This window comes from Sminthopsis crassicaudata, chromosome 4 (assembly GCF_048593235.1).
Source record: "Sminthopsis crassicaudata isolate SCR6 chromosome 4, ASM4859323v1, whole genome shotgun sequence".
Lineage (NCBI taxonomy): Eukaryota > Metazoa > Chordata > Mammalia > Dasyuromorphia > Dasyuridae > Sminthopsis > Sminthopsis crassicaudata.
In genome coordinates, this window is record NC_133620.1 from 339621531 (window position 1) to 339644967 (window position 23437).

The window sequence follows — 23437 nt, forward strand, 5'->3', positions numbered from 1 at the left end:
AAGCAATAAACTGGGAAAACATCTTTATAGTTAAAGGTTATGATAAAGGCCTCATTTCTAAAATCTATAGATAATTGACTTAAATTATTATAGTTCAAGTCATTCTCCAATTGATAAATGGTCAAAGGATATGAAGAGACAATTTTCAGATGATGAAACTAAAACTATTTCTACCCACATGAAAAGGTGCTCCAAATCATTATTGAGCAGAGAAATGCAAATTAAGACAATTCTGAGATATCACTACATATCTGTCAGATTGGCTAAGCTAACAGGAAAAAATAATGACGATTGTTGAAGGGGATGTGGGAAAACTGAGACACTGCATTATTGGTGGAGTTGTGAATGGATCCAACCATTCTGGAGAGCCATTTGGAACTATACTCAAAAAGTTATCAAACTGTGCATACCCTTTGATCCAGCAGTGTTATTACTAGGCTTATACCCCAAAGAGACATTAAAGAAGGGAAAGGGACCTGTATGTGCAAAAATGTTTTTGACAACCCTTTTTGTAGTGGCCAGAAACTGGAAACTGAATGGATGCCCACCAATTGGAGAATGGCTGGGTAAATTGTGGTATGTCAATGTTATGGACTATTATTGTTCTGTAAGAAATGACCAGCAGGAGGAATAGAGAGAGACTTGGAAAGACTTACATGAACTGATGCTACATGAAGTGAGCAGAACCCGGAGATCATTATACACTTCAACAACAATACTATATGAGTACCATACTATATGCTTGTGTTTTGTTTTTCTTACCTTTCCCCCCCTTTTTTTTTTACCTATTTCTTTTTCTTACCTATTTTTACCTTTTTTCTAAATCTGATTTTTCTTGCATAGCAAGACAACTATATAAATATGTATACATATATTGTATTTAATATATACTTTAACATATTTAACATGGGACTACCTGCCATTTAGGGGAAGGGGTGGAGGGAAGGAGAGGAAAGGTTGGAACAGAAGTTTTTGAAAGGATCAATGTTGAAAAATCACCCATGCATATGTTTTGTCAATAAAAAGCTATAATAATAAAATTCAAACTAAAACATTTTTAAAAATTAAAATTAAGAACAAAGGATATTTATTTCTCAGATATGTGGAGAAGGAAGGAATTTGTGGCCAAAGAAGAACTGCAGTACATTATTGAATACAAAATGGATAACTTTGATTATATTAAGTTAAAAAGTTTATTTTTGTTTTGCTGAGGCAACTGGGGTTAAGTGACTTGCCCAGGATCACACAGGTAAGAAGCGTTAAGTGTCTAAGGCCAGATTTGAACTCAGGTCTTCCTGACTTCAGAGCTGGTACTCCATCCACCGTGCCACATAGCTTCCCCTACTTAAAGTTTTTGTACAAACAAAACCAATGTAGACAAGATTAGAAGGAAAGCAATAAAATGGGAAAGAAATTTTATATACACGGGTTCTGATAAAGTCCTCATTTCTAAAATAGAGAACTGACTCAAATGTATAAGAATTCAAGCCATTAGCCAAAAATAAATTATCCTGCTAAACTGGAGCATTTTCTTTCAGGATAAAGTAGATGGACATTGTATGAAACTGGTGAATTCCATTTATTTTTGATGAAAAGACCAAAGCTAAATAAAAAAATTTGACTTCCAAATTCAGAACTTAAGAGAAGCATAAAAAGGTAAAAAGAAAAAAAAAACTCTTGAGAACTCTATTTCTGTTCTGGGTAAACATAGAGAGTATATGTATAATTAGATTTTACGTTACAATATAAAAAATAATTTAGAGGGAGAAAGGGGATTATAACAGGAAAAAAGGGGGAAAGTAGAGGTAAAATGAAGGAAATTATATCTCAGGAAGAGGCAAAGAAAGCTTATTATAATTGAGGGAAAGAAGGGGCAGTGCTTAAAAAAAAAAGAAGGGAGAGTGATGAATATTGTGTGACTCTTACTCTCATCAGATTTGGCTCAAAGAAAGAATATTAGATATATTTGGTTTAACGAGAAACATCTCTCACCTTATAGAAAAGTGGGAAATGAAAGAGGAAAAAAAAATGGGTAAGCTAAATAGAGGGGAAAACAAAAATAACTGGGGAAAGGTATAAGAAAGGGGGAGGGCCTCTAAAGGGAGAGGACTGCTTGAAGCAAAAAGTACTCAAAAGTAAAATACTGGGGAGGAGGGAAAGGGGAAAAGGAAAGAGAAGAGTTTAATTTGGGATTCATAAAATGGCATGAAATACAGAATTAGTAGTTTTACTTGTAAATGTGAATGGGGTGAACTCTCCCATAAGACATAAGCATATAGCAGACTGGATTAAAAGCCAGAATTCTACAATATGTTGTTTACAAGAAATACATTTAAAACATAATGATACATGCATGTAAAGGTAAAAGGCTGGACCAGAATCTATTATGCTTCAGGTGAAACAAAAAAGCAGGGGTAACCCTCCTGATCTCAGATCAAGTAAAATCAAAAATTGATCTAATTACAGCATGAAATATTCTGTCTTCTTTTGGTTTCTTTATCTCTTTAACAGCTGTTATCTTAATAATCTTGATCATCTGAGAAGCTTTCACATCAAAATGACAAGTTTCTTCTGTAGAACTAACCACTACTAATATCAAATGACTCTATGGTTGCCCATAGGACACCATATATTGCTAAAGGGTATGAAAGATAATGAAGCAATATGAATATTAAACATAAATGCACCAAGTGGTATAGCATCTAAATTCCTAAAGGAGAAGCTAAGAGAGCTGCAAGAAGAAATAGACAGCAAAACTATAATAATGGGATATCTCAACCTTTCTCTCTCAGAACTAGATAAATCAAACCACAAAATAAATAAGAAAGAAGTTAAAGAGGTAAATAGAATACTAGAAAAACCAGATATGATAGATCTTTGGGGAAAATTGAATGGAAACAGAAAGGAGTATACTTTCTTCTCGGCAGTTCATAGAGTCTATATAAAAATTGACCACACATTAGGACATAAAGACCTCAAAATCAAATGCAGAAAGACAGAAATGGTAAATGCATTTTTCCAGATCACAATGAAATAAAAATTACATTCAATAAAAAGCCAAGGAAAAATATACCAAAAAGAAATTGGAAATTAAATAATCTCATCCTAAAGAATGAAAGGGTGAAACAGCAAATCATAGACACAATCAATAATTTCATCCAAAAGAATGACAATAATGAGACAGCATACCAAAATTCGTGGGATGCAGTCAAAGCGGTAATAAGGGAAAACTTTATATCTCTAGACGCTTACTTGCATAAAATACAGAAAGAGAAGATCAGTTAATTGGGCTTGCAACTAAAACAGCTAGAAAAAAGAACAAATTAAAAACCCCCAATCAAAAACCAAACTTAGAATTCTAAAAATAAAAGTAGAGAACAATAAAATTGAAAGTAAAAAAAAAAAAAAAAAACTATTGAATTAATAAATAAAACTAAGAGTTGGTTTTATGAAAAAACCAACAAAATAGATAAACCTTTACTTAATTTGATTTAGAAAAGGGAAAGAGAAAAACAAAAATTTTAGTCTCAAAAATGAAAAGGGAGAACTATCCACCAAAGAAAAGGAAATTAGAGCAATAATTAGGAGTTACTTTGCCCAAATTCATGCCAATAAATTTGATAACCTAAGTGAAATGGAGGAATACCTACAAAAACATAGATTGCCCAGATTAACAAAAGAGGAAGCAAATTACTTCCCATTTTAGAAAAAGAAATAGAACAAGCTTTTAATCAATTCCTTAAGAAAAAATCCCCAGGACCAGATGGATTTACATGAGAATTCTACCAAACATTTAAAGAACACTTAACTCCAAAACTATATAAACTATTTTCACTCTTTGCAGATGATATGATGGTATACATAGAGATTCCCAGAGAATTGATTAAAAAGCTATTAGAAATAATCCACAACTGTAACAAAGTTGCAGGATACAAAATAAATCCACATAAGTCATCAGCATTCTTATACATCACTAACAAAATCCAACAGCAAGAGATTCAAAGAGAAATTCCATTTAAAATAACTGTTGATAATATTAAATATTTGGGAATTTATCTGTCAGGGGAAATTCAGGAACTATATAAACAAAACTACAAAACACTTTCCACACAAACAAAGTCAGATCTAACCAATTGGGAAAATATCAAGTGTTCATGGATAAATCAAGCGAACATAATAAAGATGATGATACTCCCTAAACTAATCTTTTTATTTAGTGCCATACTGATCAAACCTCAAAGAAACTATTTTACTGACGTAGGAAAAATAACAACAAAATTCATCTAGAAGAAGAAAAGGTCAAGAATTTCCAAGGAATTAATGAAGAGAAAAACCAATGAAAGTGGCCTAGCTGTTGTACCACATCTAAAACTATATTATAAAGCAGTGGTCATCAAAACCATTTGGTACTGGCTAAGAAATAGAGAAGTTGATCAGTGGAATAGATTAGGTTCACAGAACAAAATAGTCAATGACTATAGCAATCTAACATTTGACAAACTCAAAGGCCCCAGCTTTTGGGATAAGAATTCACTATTTGACAAAAACTGCTGGGAAAATTGGAAACTAGTATGGCAGAAAGTAGGCATAGATCCATACCTAACACTGTATACCAAAATAAGGTCAAAATGGGTTCATGAACTATTCTTTATAAACAAATTAGAGGAACATAGGATAGTTTACCTCTCAGACCTATGGAGGAGGAAGGAATTTGTGACCAAAGAAGAACTAGAGATCATTATTGAACACAAAATAGATAATTTTGATTATATCAGGTTTAAAAATTTTTGTACAAACAAAACTAGTGCAGATAAGATTAGAAGAGAAGCAATAAACTGGGAAACCATTTTTACACCAAAGGATCTTATAAAGGCCTCATTTCTAAAATATATAGAGAATTGACTTAAATTATTATAGTTCAAGTCATTCTCCAATTGATAAATAGTCAAAGGATATGAAGAGACAATTTTCAGATGAAGAAATTGAAACTATTTGTAGCCACATGAAAAGGTACTCCAAATCACTATTGATCAGAGAAATACAAATTAAGACAACACTAAAATACCACTACACACCTGTCAGATTGGCTAAGATGACAGGAAAAGATAATGACGAATACTGGAGGGGGAAACTGTCACACTGATACATTGTTGGTGGACCTGTGGATGGATCCAGTCATTCTGGAGAGCAGTTTGGAGCTATGCTCAAAAAGTTATCAAACTGTGCATACCTTTTGATCCAGCAGTGTTTCTACTGGGATTATATCCCAAAGAGATCTTAAAGGAGGGAAAAACACACATACCTTTAAAAATGTGTGGCAGCCCTCTTTGTAATGGCAAGAAACTGAAAACTGAGTGATGCCCATCAATTGGAGAATGGCTGAATAAATTATGGTATATGAATGCAATGGAATACTGTAAGAAATAACCAGCTAGATGATTTCAGAGAGTCTTGGAAAGATCTACGTGAACTGATGATAAGTGAAATGAGCAGAATCAAGAGATCATTATACATGGCAATAACAAAACTATACAATGATGGACATGACTTTCTTCAACATTGAGATGATTCAAACTAGTTCCACTTGTGCAGTGATGAAAAGAGCCATTTACATCCAGAGAGAGAACCATGGGAAGAAAGGGTGGAAACACAACATAGCATTCTCACTCTCTGTGTTATTTGGCTGCATTTTGTTTTCTTCCTCAGTTTTTCTTTTTCTTCCTTCTTGATCTGATTTTTCTTGTACAACAAGATAAGTGTACAAATATGTATAAATATATTGGCTCTAACATGTATTTCAACATATTTAAGATGTATTGCACCACCTGCCAGCTAAGGCAGGGGGTGGGAGAAAGGAGGGGAAAATTTGGAACAAAAGGTTGGAAACATTATACATGCATATGCTTTGTAAATAAAAAGCTTTAATAAAAAAGAAAATAAAAAAAGAAAAAATATGGGACTGAAGCAGAATCTATTAATAAAAAAGGAAAAGATGGCAATCAAGATCTCAGGAAAATCAAATATAGACCTAACTTAAAAAATAATCAGGAAAATGCACACACACACATACATACACACCTACACACACATACACACATACATATGATATGCCATAGACAATGAATATCAATAAAATCAGTGAAGTAATATCAAGTAAATGGCTTACCATCCAAATTCTTAAAGGACAAGTTAAATGAGTTATAAGAAATAGACAGTAAAACTATACTAATAGGAGAACGACCTTTCTCTCTGAGAACTTAAAAAAAAACTAATCATAAATTAAATAATAAAGAAGCTAAGGAGATGAATAGAATTTTAGAAAAGTTAAATACAAGAGACATGTGGAGAAAACTGAATGGGAATAAAAAGGAGAATACCTTTTTTAAAGTTGTGTAACTGCAGAAAAACTGACAACTTCACAAAGAAATGCAGAAAAGCAGAAATATTAAAAGAATTCTTTTTGGATCATATTGCAATAACAATTAATTCAATAAAAGGCATTTGAAGCATTGACTAAAATTAACAAACAACTAAATAATCTAATCTAAAGAATGAGTGGGTCACAGAACAAATCATAGAAACTATCAACAATTTAATTAAAGATAATGACAACAGTAAAATAATATGCTAAAATATTGGGATGCAGCCAAAACAATATTCAGGGAAATTTTATATCTCTAAAATATAATACCAATAAAAGAGAAAAAAGAACCTATTAATGAATTGGGCATGCAATTTAAAAACAAGAAAATCAAATTCTAAATCTCTAAGCATCAAAATAGAAATTCTAAAAATCAAAGTTGAGATAAAGAAAATTTAAAGTAAAAGCCATTGAACTAATAAATAAAACTAGGAGCTGGTTATAAGGAAAAAACAACAAAATAGATAAACCATCACTAATTTTACTTTTTAAAAGAAGAAAACCAAATTTCCAGTATCAAAAATTCAATGGGAATATCACCAATGAAGATAAAATTAAAGGCATTATTAGGAGATATTTTATCCAATTACATATCAGTAAAATTGACAATCTAAATGAAATGGATGATTATTTATAAAATTACAAACTGTCCAGATTAGTAGAAGAAATAGAATATTTAGATAACCCTATTTTAGAAAAAAGAAATTAAAGAAGCCATAAATGAGCTCCCTAAGAAGCAATCCACAGGACTAGATAAATTTACAAGTGAATTCTGCCAGACAATTAAGGAACTGTTCAATCCAAAAGCATATATACTATTAAATTAAACGATCTGAAAAACAGATTTTTTAAAAAATTCCTAATAAATTCCTTTTATAACATAAATATGGTTTTGATACCCAAATCCAAGAAGAGCAAAAACACATGATAAAAAATTTCCCTAATCAATTAATGTAAAAAATTTAAGTAAATACCAGCAAGGAGACTACAGACTATCATGAAGATCATGCACAGGTAGGATTTACACCAAAGCTGGTTCAGTATTAGAAAAACTACAAATGTAATTGATTATGACAACAAAAACAACAAAAATCATATGATTATCTCAATAGATATAGAAAAGGCTTTTGACGAAATACAGTATATAGTCCTATTAACAACATTAGAAAGCACAGGAATAAATGAAACTTTTCTTAAATTGATCAGTAGTATCTAATACCTAGTTTATCTCCAATGAGGATAAATTAGAGGCCTAAAAATACTATGACAAGAAGAAAAAGAAATTGAAAGAATAAGAACTGGCAACCAAACTACTGCTCTTCACAGATGATATGATGGTATATTTAGAGAATCCTAGAGAGTTGACTAAAAAACTAGATGAAAAAATGAACAACTTTAGCAATATCGCAGGGTATAAAATAAACCTACACAAATCAAGCACTTCTATATATCACTAACAAAACTCAGCAGAAAGAAAATGTCCATTTAAAACACCTGCAAACACTATAAAATATGTAAGGATCTACTTACTCAGAATTATATGAAAACAATTATAAATACTTTTCACAGAAATAGATTATACAATCTGATAAATATTAATTACTTGTGCACAGACTAAATCAATATAGTAAAAATGACAGTTCTACCTAAATTTATTTTCTTATTCAGTGTTATTCCAATCAAATCAGTAAAGAACTATTTTGTAGAACCAGAAAAAAAAAACCAATAACAAAATTCACAAACAATATGAGACTCCAGTGCTTCAGGGGTTCACTCTTTACCTTTTGTGTTTGTTTTGGATGTTTTATAACTTTTCTGCTGATCTATTGGCTTGCAGCCAGGGCAGAGTGGCTAACACTACTGTAGAATCCTCCCCCTATATTCTCCACTGCATGGAGTCTGCACCACCCCATGACTCTGCCAGGTCTACACAGTATGCACTGGCCCTGTGCTTGGTCTGCTTGAGCCTGGCCACCTCCCTCCATGCCCAACCAAAACAGACTTTTTCTAGAGTTCTTCAAAATTATATTCTGCTGGTAAATTGTTGCACTCCCAATATTTGTGGATTCTGCCAGTCCAGAACTACTTCAGAGGCTGGATTTGGGAATTAGCTGAGGGTCATGGGAGGAGATCAGAAAGAAGCCCATCAGAAAGAAGCATATGTTCTCTCCACCGTCTTGGCTCTATCCTCCCCAAAATTTCTAATTTCTCAAACACTCAAATATTTCACTCTTAGGAATATGTCTCCCTCCCAAAAAGAGGGATTCTATATTCATCAAAATATTTACAGGATCACTTTGTGTAACAGCAAAAAAGCAGATGCCCTTCACTGGGGAAAAGGATAAAAAAATTATGAGTGTAATGGAATATAACAATGCTCTAATGGATAACATGTTTAATCATCAGTCCTCTGGAGTATCATATGTTCATTGCATTGATCTTAGTTCTTGCATCTTTTTAAAGTGTCTGATTTTACAATTTGTTGTTATTGTACAAATTGTTCTCCTGGTTCTATTCTTTTTTTCCCCATTAAAACTTATTAAAATCCTTAAAATATTCATTTTATATTAACATTATAGTAAAAATTGTTCTTTGGGGTTTAATTTTTTTTACTTCGTTCTGTATCAATTCATCAAGTCTTTTTGAAATCATGTATTTTTTCATTTCTTACAACACTAATATTTCATACACCACAATTTACTGTTATTCCTCAACTAGTGAACATCCCTTTAATTTCCAATTTTTGTCACCATAAAAAGACTTGCAGAAATATTTTTGTATATAAAGGCCTTTTTCTTTTTTCTTCCTTCTCTTCAATATATAAGGCTAAAAGTGGTGTAACTGAAACAAAAGGTATGTACTATTGTCATTTTTGGTACATAATTCCAAATTGGTTTCCAGAATGGTTGTATCTATCCATAAGTGCACCAATTGTACATCAATGTGTCCATATACTCCCCATCTACTCCATTCTGGTCATCTTTACCATTCTAATGTATGAGACACAATCTCAGAATTGCCTTAATTTTCATTTCTCTAAATAGAGGTGATTTGGAGCATTTTTTCATACAACTATTGATAATTGGATTTTTTTCCTTCATGTTCATATCCTTAAGATCATTTATCAATTGGAAATGGCAATTTTTATTATGAATTTGAAATAGTTCCTCATATATCTTAGAAATAAATTCTGCAAAGAAATTTTCCTAGTTAATTATTTCTTTCTTAAACTTTGCCTTATTCGATTAATGAAAAAATATTTTACATATTCAAAATTATTCATTTTCTATTCTGTGTGTGACCTTCTTTATCTTGTTTGGGCATGAACTTTTCTCTTATCCATATATTTTCTAGATTTTTTAATATATTTTCTCCTTTCTTTATGATGTATCCTTTTCACATTTAGGTCATGTCCCCTTTTAAAACTTATCTTTGTATAATAAAGTGTATTCTAAATTGAATCTCTCTCATATCACTATCCAATTTCCCCAGCAGTTTTTATCAAATACTGCTTATTCCAGTTCTTGGGATCACTGTTTTAAGTAAAACTGAGATATCAGATTCATTTACTTTTGTATGTTGCACATCTAAACTGTGTCCCTGAAATCTTCTTTTTAACCAGTACCAAATTATTTTATTATTACTTGGTATAGTTTGAAATTCATACTGCTGGGGCCCCTTAATTCTTATTTCTTTTCATTTATTCTCTTTAGTCTTGAGGGGTTTTTTCCTCCACATTAATTTTGTTATTTTCCCTAATTTTTTAAAGTAATCCTTTTTTCATCTGATTAGAATAACATGAAATAAGTAAATTAATTTTGATTTAGATAGCAGTGTCGATTATTCTGGTTTATCCTACTCATGAACAATTTATGTTTTGCCAATTATTTAAGTATACTTATTTCTATAAATAACTATAATTGTATTTATAAAGATCTTATGCATATCTTAGAAAGTAGACTTCCAAGGATTTTGTACATTCTGTATTCATTTTCAATGGCTATTTTTCTATCTTTTTCTGTTGGTTTTTGTTTGTATTACGCAGAAATACTATGTGATTTCAGTGAATTTATTTTATATTTTCTTTTATATTTATTAATTGTCTCAATTACATTTTTGCTTGACTTTTTAGGGTTTTTTAAGCATACCATCAAATCATCAGCAAAAACTAATAATTTTGTTTCTTCAAAACTTATGTTATTTCTCCAGTTTTTTTGGTCTTAGTGGTGGAGTCTGCATTTTAATATTATGTATAATAGAAACAGTGCATGAACAAATATCCTTGTTTTACCCCTGACTTTTTACTGACAAAGGACTCTAATTTATTTCAGTTAAAAATAATGGTAGCTCTTTATTTTAGATATACACTATTAATCATTTTAATGAAAGACATTTACATTTGTTTTCTATTGTTTTAACCAAAATAACTACTGCATTTTGTCAAAAACTTTTTTTTCTGCCTATGTTTTTGTTGATTTTTTAAAATTAATGATTATTTAAGCTTAATAGTTTTCTTAATATTAAGCCAAACCTGTAAATCCAACCCAATCATAGCATATAATCTTTGTAATATATTGTTTTAGTCTCTTTGATAATATTTTATTTAAAATTTTTGCATCTATTTCCTTTAGAAATAATAGGCTACAATTTTCTTTATCTGTTTTTATTCTCTCTAGTTTACATATTGAGATTGTTTCTGTGTCATAAAAGGAATTTGATAGGATCTCTTGATACTTTTTACAAATGATTTATATGACATTAGATTTTATTTTTCTTTGAATGTCTGATACAATTCAGTTGCAAAATTTCATCCAGTCCTGGAATTTTTTTTTTGAAACTTTATTTATGACTTGGATTCCTTAAATTCTCTAAAACTTGTGCTGCCTATTTGAGTATTTTAAAGTTTTGAAAATATCCATTTATTTGAAATAACAGGTTAGTCTTGTTGGCACATATGTGAGCAAAATAGTATCTAATGACTTTTTTAAACTTTTACTTTTCTTTTATTTCTTAAATATTTGTTGTGAATTCTTTCACATTTGTACTGGTTATTTTATTTTATTCTGTCAAAGTTCTTTTTCATTATAATGATGTTATTGTATAAATTGTTCTCCTAGGAGTTCTAGAGGCACAGCAAAGATGGCAGAGTGAAGCCAGGAAGCTGCTCAAGCTTTCCAGTTTTCCTCAAAAACCACATGTAATCCAGCTTCTGAACAGAGTCTGATGGAATGAAATCATCCTCCATCTCAAGATAGATCAGAAAGACTTCAAGAAAGGTCAGTTTTACCAGAATGAAAGGGTTGTTCAGCCCAGCTCAAATAATGTCTGGGAAAGCAAGTGAGAGGTCTGAGCAATTGAGACTCTCTATCTTAGCTCGGAAGCAGAGTAGACCAATGGGGCAGCCTCCAGTCCCAGCACAGAAGGCAAATTGTCAGCCCAGGAAACCAGAGTGTTGTCTGGAGAGAGAAGGCTATTTCCCTGCTGTGAGCACGACACCAAATACAAGGGGCCTTGTGTTCAAAGTCAAGGCTCAGAGCAGCACAAAAAGTTTGGGACAATGCTCCCTATGCCCCAGGAGTTGAGCTTGACCTTAAAAATCACAAAATAGAAAGCAAGAAACAGAAAGAAATTTAACCACAAAAAGCTACAATGGGGAGAGGTATTATGAGAGTAACCTGCTAGTGGCTGCTGGGGATCTAATTCTGACCAGCAGAATAGATCCCTTGATGTGAGAGGATGATAACAATACAAGGACTACTGAGAGGCAGTTGCATTCTCTGACCTCTCTACTCTTCCCCCTTGCTTTCAATTTACTTCATTCCCAATCCACAAGCAACATCTGAATCACTAAAAGCTGATTTTTGATTCCTTCAGGGATGTTATGATTCATACTTGTGGAAGCTTTCAGAGAATCAATCTGCCCCTTCACACGTAGGTGTGGTCCTTAACAATTCCCCATTTTTTGTTTTTTTGGGAACATGATTATTTTTCCCCCAACAGCATGATCAGTAAGTTTGTCCAATATTGTGAAGCTGCTGTTATCTGCAACCACATGCAAAGGAATGCAAATAGCACTGTCAAAGTTTTTTCTGTCCTAATCCTCTGGATGACATAGGGTGAGACGCTACAGCAGGTGTTGAATCTTGTTAAATGTCATGAAGTTAAACTCTCTGACAAATGGAGAAGTAGGAGTACAGTCATAGTAGGCATTTTTCATAAGTCCCTCATCAGTCTCTGGCTCAGCCCTTTAATATATTGGCCCATTTTAATTACCCCCACTGAAAAACTCTTACCAGGTCTCTTCTTCTTTCCTTCACTGCAGGTTACCAAAAGAACTCTCCTGGGAGGATCCTATTCACAAACAGCTCTGGAGTACACCTGCTTCTTTATTTCTTGTGTTTCTTGTGTCCTTGTTCAGGTGCTATTTCTTATGGGAACAACCTGCTAGTGGTTACTGGGGATCTAATTCTGACCAGCAGAATAGATCCCTACATGTAAGAGGATGATAACAATACAAGGAAACTGAGAGGCAGTTGCATTTTCTGATCTCTCTCCTCTTCCTCCTTGCCTCCAATTTATTTCATTCCTAATCCACATGCAATCTCTGAGTCAGTAAAGGCTAATTTGCAATTCCCCAGGGGTGTTATGGTTTAAAGCTTTGGGGACTTTCAGAGAATTGATCTGCACCTTCATACTTAGGTGTGGTTCTTAGACAGGGAAGACCAAAACACCAACTTGGACAAGGACAAAATACTCACATGGGAAATCTCAAAAATTGATATGAATTAGCATCAAGCCCAAAGAGGCTTCCTGGAAATGCTCACAAGAGATTTTAATAAAAGGGATAGAAGAAAAAATGAGAAAAAAATGAGAGATATGCAAGAGAGAGTCAACAGATTGGAAAAGGAAATCAATTCCTTACAAAACACAATTGGCCAAATGCAAAAAAAATAAAAATAAAAATAAAAAAAATCCACTGGGGGGGGGGGGGAAACCAATATCTAAAAAAGTAGAATCAATGAAGTAGAAAAAGAGATACAAAAGATAACTAAAGAAAATCACACATTTAAAACTAGAACTGGGCAAATAGAAGCCAATGACTCTATGAGACATCAAGAATAAGTCAAACTAAAAAGAATGAAAAAATGTAAAATACTTCATTGGAAAAACAGTCAACCTACAAAATAGATCCAGGAAAAACAACTGAAAAAAGTAATGATCAACTTGAGGGCCACAACCAAAAAAAAGGAGTCTGGATAGCATTCTTCAAGGAAAACTGCCCTATATATTAAAACCAGAGAGCAAAATGGTCATTGAAAGAGTCCATTTATCACTCCTGCAGAGATCCCACAAGAAAAACACCAAGAAACATTACTGCATAACTACAGAACTGTTATCACAAAGAAAAATACTACAAGCTGCCAAAAAAAAAAAAAAAAAAAACAATAGATTATCAAGGAACAATAGTCAGGATTACCCAGGATCTGGCAGCTTCCACAATAAAGGATCAGGAAGCCTGGAATACCATATTCCAGAAGGTAAAGGACCTAGAATTACAACCAAAAGACAATTACCCAATGAGACTGAGAATCATCTTTCAGGGGAGGAGATGATTCATCAATGAAGTAAGAGTCTTTCAATCATCTCTACTGAAAAAACTAGAACAGAAAATCTGATCTTCAAACAGGTGACTGAAGAAACACATAGAAAGGTAAGCAGGAAGGAAAAATTATTTAAAGGTTAAATTTTTCATTCCTAGATAAGAAAAAATGATATTTGTAACTCTTGAGAACCATATTCTTTTGTTGGGGCAGTTAAAGGGGGCATACATAGATGGTGGACGTCAATTGACTCTGATGTGATGACATTAAATGTGTGTGTGTGTGTGTGTATACACACATATATGAAATGGGGAAAGGATCGTATGGGGAAAAGAGGAAAGGGAAAGTAAAATGGGATTATATCACTCAAAAGAGGCACAAAAGACCTAATACAACAGAAGGAAAGAAAGGAAGAGGATGAATATTGTCTGAAGCTTAATTTAACTAGTTTTAGCTCAAACAGGAAAAATATATTCAGTCAATTTGGTAAAGAAATTTATCTTACCTTGTAAGGAAGTAGGAGGAGAAAGGGGAAAGAAAAGGGAGGGGCTGAATAGAAGGAAAGACAGAAACACTAGGAGAAAGAGGCAAGAGAAAAAAGAAAGGGTAATAAAAAGAAAGGCAAGCTGACAGCAGGGTGGATTAGAAACAAAACACTACTGAGGAGGGACAAGGTAGAAAAAGAGAACTGAAGTATATATAGAAGAGAAAATAAGATGAAGGGAAATACACAGCTGCTAATCATATCTGTGAATGTGAATGTGAATGTAAAAGGGAAGCAAATAGCAGAAAGGATTAAAAGTCAGTATCCTACAATAAGTTATTTACAAGAAACATCTGAAGAAAAAAGATACAAATAAAGTAAAAGTAAAAGGTCAGAGCAGAATTTATTATGCTTTAGCTCAAGCAAAAAAGACAGGGGTAGAATTTCTGATCTCAGATAAAACAAAAGTAAAATTATATCTAATTAAAAGAGAAAAGGAAGGAAACTATATCTTGTTAAAGAGTACCATAGAAAATGAAGTATATGCACCAAATGGTAAAGCATCCAAATTCTCAGAAAAGTTAAGCCAGTTTAAGAAAGAAATAGACAACAAAACTATATTAGTGAGAAACCTCAACTTCCCCTCTCAGAATCAGATAAATCTAACCACAAAATAAACAGAACTAGGAAGGTTAATAGAATCTTTTAAAACTTTGCTATGACAGATCTCTGGCAAAAACTGAAGAGGGATAGAAAGGAATATAAAATTTTCTCAGAAGTACATGGTACCTACTCAAAAACTGACCATGTATTAGAGGGCATGAAAAAACTTCAAAATCAAATGCAGAAAGGCAGAAGTACAAAATATTTTCTTTTCAGATCACAATGCAATAAAAATTATATTAAATAAAGGACCAAGGAAAGACTGACTAAAAGTCAATTGAAAATTAAATAATCTAATTCTAAAGAATGAGTGAGTCAAATAACAAATCATAGAAACAATCAATAATTTCATCCAAAAGAATGACAATAATGAGACAACATACCAAAACCTATGGAATGTAGCTAAAGCAGTTCTTAGGGGAAACTTTATATCTCTAAATGGTTACATGAATAAAATAGAAAAAGAGGAGATCAATGAATTGAGCATGCAACTAAAAAAGCTAGGGGAAAAAAACAAATTAAAACCCCCCAATTAAATACCAAATTAAAAATTATGAAACTCAAAAGAGAGATTAATAAAATTGAAACTAGGAAAACTATTGAATTAATAAAGCTATGAGTTGCTTTTATGAAAAAAAAAACAAACAACCAAATAGATAATCCTTTGGTTAATTTGATTAGAAAAAGCAAAGAAAAAATCAAATTACTGGCATTAAAAATTAAAAGGGTGAATTTGCCACCAATGAAGAAGAAATTAAAGCACTAAATTGGAGCTATTTTGTCCAACTATATTCCAACAAATTTGACAATCTAATTGAATTGAATGAATATTTACAAAAATATAAATTGTCCAGATTAACAGAAGAGGAAATAAATTACTTAAATAGTCCCATTTTAGAAAAAGAAATTGAACAATCCACTAATGACCTCCCTAAGAGAAAAATCTCCAAGGCTAAAAGGATTTACAAGTGAATTATAACAAACATTTAAGGAATATCTAATTCCAATACTATGTAAACTATTTAGAAAAATAAGTAAAAAGGGAGTCCTGACAAATCCCTTCTATGACACAAAAATATTGTACTCATACCTAAATCAGGAAGAGCCAAAACAAAGAAAGAAAATTACAGACTAGTATCCTTAATGAATATTGATGCAAAAATGTTAAATAAAACATTAGCAAAGAGATTACAATTTATCAGCAAGTAGGATTGCTGATATGACCAAGTGACACTTATACCAAGAATGTAGGGCTAGTTCAATATGGAAAACGATTGCCCTAATTGACCATATCAATAACAATAATAACAAAAATCATATAAAAACTCTCAATAGATGCAGAAAAACCTTTTGACAATGTAAAGCACCCGTTCCTATTAAAAACACTAGAGAGCATAGGAATAAAGGGAGTTTTCCTTAAGATGATAAGCAGCATCTATCTAAAACCATTAGCAAACATTATTTATAATAAGGAGAAGCCAAATGTATTTCCAATAAGATCAGGAGTGAAACAAGAATGCCCATTATCACCACTATTATTCAATATTGTACTAGAAATGTTGGCTTTTCCAAAGAGGAAAAAAAAAAGAAATTAAAGGAATTAGAACAGGCAATAAGGAGATAAACCTATCACTCTTTGCAGATGATATGATGGTATACTTAAAGACTCCTAGAGAATCACCCAAAAATCTACTTGATCAATCTACTTAGCAAACTTGCAGGATATAAAATAAACCCAAACAAATGACCAGTATTTCTATATGCTACTAACAAAGCCAAGCAGCAAGAGATAGAAAAATAAATTCCATTTAAAATAACTGTAGTCAAAATAAAGTATTTGGGTGTCTACTTGCCAAAACAAACCCAAGATCTCCATAACCACAATTATAAAACACTTCTCATACAAATAAAGTCAGATTTAAACAAAATTGAAAAAAATATTAATTGCTTATGGATAGGCCAAGCTAATATAATGAAAATGACAATTCTACCTGAAGTGGTCTACTTATTTAACACCATATCAATCAAACTGCCAAAAAGTTATTTTATACATCTAGAAAAAATAATAACAAAATTCATCTGAAAAACAAAAAGTCAAGAATATCAAGGGAATTAATAGGGGGAAAAATACAAAAGACAACAGCCTAGCAGTACCATACCTAAAATGCTATTATAAAGTAGCACTCAGCAAAAACATAAGATATTGGCTACGAAATAGAATAGCAGATCAGTGGAATAGGTTAGATACACAAGACACAATAATCAATGACTATAGAAATCTATAATTTGATAAATCTCAAAACTCTAGTTTCAGGGATAATAACTCACTATTTCATAAAAATTGCTGGGAAAAGCAGAAAATAATATGTCAGAAACTCAGCATATAATTATATCTCATACTGCCTCATACCAAAATAAGGTTAAAATGAGTACGTGATTTAGGCAAAAATGGTAATATGATAAGCTAATTAGGAGAGTAAGGGATTGTTTACCTATCAGATCTCTGGAGAAGGGAGGAATATATAGCCACAGAAGAACTAGTTTGTATCCCAGAGAAATCAAAAAAGAGAGAAAAGGACATGTGTGCAAAATTATTTGTAGTCATTCTTTTCGTGGTAGCAAAAAATTAGAAAATAAGCAGACAGCCATTAACTGGGGAGTGGTGAATAAGTTATGGTATTTGAAAATAATAGAATATGTTATTATTCTATTAAAATTATAAATAATTATGAACAAGCTGATTTTTTAAAAGCCTGGAAAGATTTACATGTACTAATGCTGAGTTAAATAAGCAAAATCAGGAAAACAGTGTACACAGTAATAGCAAGATTATGCAATGATCAACTAGGACAGACTTGGTTCTTCTCAGCACTTCAATGATGCAAAGCAATCCCAATAAACTTCAAATATGAAAACTCCATCCATATCCAGAGAGAGAACTATTGAGACTGAATATAAATCAACACATGCTATTTTCACTTTTTTTTCCTTGTTTGTTTTTTCTCTTGTGGTTTTCCTTTTTGTTCTGATTTTTCTCCCAAGATGATTCATAAGGAAATTTTTTTTTAAATGAAAGTATATTTATAACCAAAAAAACAAATAAATTTTAAAAATACAAAAATAAAAAATAAATTGTTCTCCAAATTCTGCTCACTTCTTTGAGGTAAAAGCTTCAAGATATATAGTGGATCAAAAGCTATGCACATTATAATTACTTTTTGTTATAAATATTGTTCCACTTTCAAATGACTGGACCATTTCACAGCTCTACCAACAATGCATTTGTGTGCCTCTTTCCCCACAATCCCTCCAATACTTGTTATTTATCTCTTTTCTCATCTTTGTCAATCTGATGAATGTGATGAATGTTTTGATTCACGTTTCTCTAATTATTAATGATTTGGAATATTTTTCATAAAGTCATTAATTGCTTAGAACTCTTTCTTGAAAATTGTTAATATCTATTTGCTTGCATTTTGTTTTGTTTTTCTTTTTCTTCCTTCTTGATCTGATTTTTCTTGTGCATCAAGATAACTGTATAAATATGTATACATATATTGGATTTAACATATATTTCTATATATTTAACATGTATTAGACTAACTGCCAGCTAGAGGAGGGGGTGAGGGAAAGGAGGAGAAAATTTGGAACAAATTTTGGAACAGGTTTTGCAAGAGCCAATGTTGGAAAAATTACCCATGCATATGCTTTGTAAATAAGAAAAAAGAAAAAAATTATTAGCATCCTTTGACCATTTATTTTGAAGTATGACTTTTTGTCCTATAAATTTGAAATAATTCCTTATTTATCTTGGATATAAGACCATTATCAAAGAAACTTGTTGCAAAGATTTTTTTTCCCCCAGTTACTTGTTTCCCCTCTAATTTTAACTGCATTCAATTTGGGCAAATATGTTCATTTACATAATAAAATTTTCCATTTTATTTCCTGTGATTCTACCCCTATTCACAACCTGAAAGGTAATTTCTTTCTTGCTTCTCTAATTTGCTTACACTGTTACTTTTTTTGGCCTAAGTTATCTATTTGGAGTTTATCTTGGTATCCAATATGAGATGAAGATCTACCTAGTTTCTGCACAATACTTATATCTTTATCCAAATCACTGGTTAAAAAAAAATGTTTGGCAAAACAGAGTTAAGAATCTGGTCACTCTATTAAAGATTTCCTTCAGGTTGACATTGATTTTGATTACCCTTTCTGCATGCAATCTGAATCCACCTAACTATACTATCATCCAACTCACATTTCTCCAGCTTATCCACAAGGACCTCATGAGAGATTTTGTCAAATATCTTGCTGAAATCCCCGTATATTATATGCATGGTATTCCCTTGATCCCTGTCAAAAAAGGAAATGAGGTTAGTCTGATATGATGTGTTCTTGGCAAATTCATTCTAGCTTATACTGATCACTTCTTTTTTTAAAAAATTAAATGTTCACAAGTTATCTCTTAAGCAATATAGTCTGGAATTCTGTTAAGAATCAAGTTGGGCATAATAGTCTACAATTTAAAGAAATTACCTTCCTGCCTGCCTCCAGGCATTCAGCAATATGACCAATTTAGCTTTTTAAGTAACTAAATAATTTTCATTTTTAAGTGACTGATTCTTTAAAAAGGAAGAGGAAGCAAAAGGAGGTGAGGGAGGAAAATAAATAAGAGAGAAGAGGGAAAAGGAAGAAATGAGAGAGAGGGGTCAGAGAGACAGAAAGACAGAGAAAGACAAACAGAGAGAGGGAGATAGAAGGGGGAAGATGATGATGAAAGGAAGGAGGAAAAAAAGAAGGAAATGAAAGGTACAGGTCTGGGCAAGGGAAACACAATTATTGAACTAAAGCACCTGAAAGAAGAAAAAGGACTTTCATAGAAAGGATAAAAAGTACAAAATAGCAAAGCTGGGTATGATGAAAATAATTTTTCCCACATCATTTTTACCTAAAATTAGCTTTATTAACTCTGATTTATCTGAAGATAAAAATTCTATTGAAAGGTTTTTTATGTATATTGCTAGTGAATTTTATGCCTTACAATAACATTGCTCTGCAAGACTTACAAATAGGTTTTTGAACTTAGAAAAGAATTTCCTGGAACTAGACCACACAAACATATAAATTACTCCTCCTCAGTCTGCAACTTAATTTGTGTCCATATTAATTCTCATCAAACTATTGCAATTCAGGAATATTTCCTTATTAATTACTAAATTTCAACATCTCTTATTAAATAATTAATTAAGTTCAGATTCACCTATAATCATCCTTATAACTTTACTTTTCATTTCAAGAAACACAGTTCCACCATTAGGTTAATTCAGAATAATAAAAACTTCTTTCCAAGAATTCTGTTCTTCACAAGTTAAATGTTAAAAGAATTCCATTAGAAAATATTTTTTTTATCTTCTGTCTTATACCTTCTGTTAAACCATCTCTCAATAGTCTCTTTCTCCAGCCTTACTCATACAATTCATGCTCTTCCTCTAATTTCTTTACTACAGTATTTCAAGTTTGCCAAATATGTACTATTCTAAGAGATTTGTATGATAGGGACTTTTTGTCTATCCTTCCCAAGTACCACTCCATTGAAAATAAATGAAAATAAGTTTATCATGTTTGGCTCTATTAAAATAAGTACTTTCTAGTACTTTTCATTTGGGGCAATAATAGAATTCTCTTTATATTTCTTTGTAAGTTAAAAAAATTCTCCCAAAAAGGCTTTTCTTTACCTTATTCCAAGGTACCAAAAATGTCTTTTTGAACTATTTTGTACCAAATTATATGTACCAAAAAAGTATACTTCATGGTTTCTTTTAAATCAACTTCATTAACTATCTGCTATATTTAGTTTCCCTAGAATCATGCCTCACAGAATAACATTTAAAACTGTTACTAAGCTACCCTGACTTTTAAAAAGATAGTAATAATTTCTACAGTATCTATGGGAAAGACTATCAAAGATGGGGTAACATTTTGGTTTTGTTTATGTTAATTTGTTCTTTATTGGTTTTTTGCCTTTGCCAGGATTGTGGGGAAATGTAAACTTTTTTTCTTTTTAATACAACCTATTTCAGATTAATTGTAATCTAAAAGAACTTGATCTTAAGAGAATCCAATAATTCATTTATTTCTGCAAATACTTTCAATATGCTTTTTTTTTCTTTTTCTTTTTTTGCTGAAGCAATGGGGTTAAGTGCCTTGAACAGGGTCTCACAGCTAGGAAGTGTTAAGTGTCTAAGTCACATTTGAACTCAGCTCCTCTTGATTTCAGGACTGGTGCTCTATCCACTGTACCACCTAGCTCAGTATAAAACTTCTCCTGGAGGTCCTGGAGACACGTTTTCATCTACTACAACACCTCAAGGCAATTTACACACAAGTCAAAAAGATTCAAAATGTTAGAATTATCATCTTTATAAACAAAATTAAGAAATATGGTCATCAAAATAAAAAGATAAGAAATCTATCAAACCAATGAACACCTTCAAGGTAAAAAAAAAAAAAAAGGAGGTGGGAGGAACAGAATGGGAATTCCATAAAACTGATTAGTTAGCCTTTTGTAACAGCTTTTTTCCAAGTCACTATAATCAAATTTGGATAAGCAAAAGTATTCTAGTCAATCTCAAAAATGTGTTAAGTTATGATATATTAACATAATGGAATATTGTTGTTTTATAAGAAATGATGAGCAGGCTAATTTCAGAAAAACATGGAAAAATTTACATGAACTGATACTGAGTGGAGTGAACAGAGCCAGAACATTGTACACTTGAGAAGAGCCAAATCCATCAGAGTTGATCATCATATAATCTTGTTTTGCTATGTACAATTTTCTCCTGGCTCTATTCATTTCACTTAGCATCAATCATGTAGGTCTCTTCAGACCTTTCTGAAATTATCCTGATAATCATTTCTTATAGAACAATAATATTCCTTAACATTCATATACCATAACTTATTCAGCCATTGCTCAACTGATGGGCACCCACTCAGTTTCCAGGTTCTTGCCACTACAAAAAGGGCTGCTACAAACATTTTTGCACATGTGGATCTTTTTCGATTTTTAATGATCTCTTTGGGGTACAGATCCAGTAGAGACACTGCTGGATCAAAGGGTATGCACAGTTTGATAGCCCTTTCGGCATAATAAAACACAAAGTCTTAAAAAAAATGCATGCTGAAAACTATCTTTACATGTAGTTGGAAAAAACACTATTAAAAGAACTGGCACAGTAGCATGACTCCTGCCTATTATCAAAGTGAAAAATATAGGTCTGCATTTGTTGTTATTGGATTGTTTTACTTAACCATATTTTTAAAGCCGGAATAGGGGAGGGGATATCACCAGGAAGTGACAATGATAAAAGAAAGCATCAAAAAATGATTATTTTAAAAATAAAGCTTTAGAATAGAAAAGCCAAACTTCGAAACAGATCAGCATGAACTAGCCAGTATTACAAACTGGAGAGGGTACAGTTCCTACAAACTGAATTTACTAAACTTTTAGAGCTATCTAAATACATGTTATAGTTAAGATTTTAGCCATCAACCATTAATATTCATTGAATTCACCTACTAACTTATGTACACAAACATACAGAAAAGTTGATAATTAACAAAGTATTTATTAAGCTCCTACTACATTTTCCAGAGAATGGAAATAAAAAGACAAAAGCCAAATTATCCCTAATATCAAAGATCTTACACGCTATAGGGGCAGATAAAATATACACATGTAGAGATATACAGTATACAAAATAAACTAAATTGGGGGAGGGAGGACAGCAGATGAGGGAATGTCAGACAAAGCTTTCTATACAAAGTGGTGCCTTCACTTAGCCTTTCAGGAAACCAGGATTCTAAGAGGAGGAGGTAAGAAGGGAATATATTCCAAGCATGAAAGACTGTCAGTGTATAAGCAGAAAGAGAAGGAAATAGAGTGTTATGTAGGAGGAATAGTTTTTTGTTGTTTTTTTTTTAAAGGCCATTTGGGCAAGACAACAAAATATATAAAGGAAGAAAATGTGTAATAATGCTAAAAGAAAGATAAAATGAAGTCATATTGCAAATGACTTTATATTCTAAAATGTGTAATTTATATTTGATCCTAGAACAGAGAGCCACTAAGCTGATAAAAATGGAAATAAAAGATGATTTTCTATTAATTAAGGAAAAGGATTTTTGGCATTGTGTGTGTGTGTGTGTGTGTGTGTGTGTGTGTGTGTGTATTTAATGAAATGAAGTTTTAATTGTCTT

The 23437-nt window shown here is 31.9% G+C and overlaps 1 protein-coding gene across 10 annotated transcripts in view; it reads right to left on the bottom strand.

Moving 5' to 3' along the window:
• Positions 1-23437, bottom strand: part of TANC2 (tetratricopeptide repeat, ankyrin repeat and coiled-coil containing 2) — a 567085-nt gene that overhangs the window by 539688 nt on the left and 3960 nt on the right. For 3 of the 10 annotated variants that reach the window (XM_074260886.1, XM_074260881.1, XM_074260889.1), the window contains exon 2: positions 19434-19528. The exons of the other annotated variants lie outside the window; for them this stretch is intronic. The gene's annotated coding sequence lies outside the window, so the exon portion shown is untranslated. The remainder of the gene's footprint in view (positions 1-19433; positions 19529-23437) is intronic. 10 annotated transcript variants of the gene reach the window in all.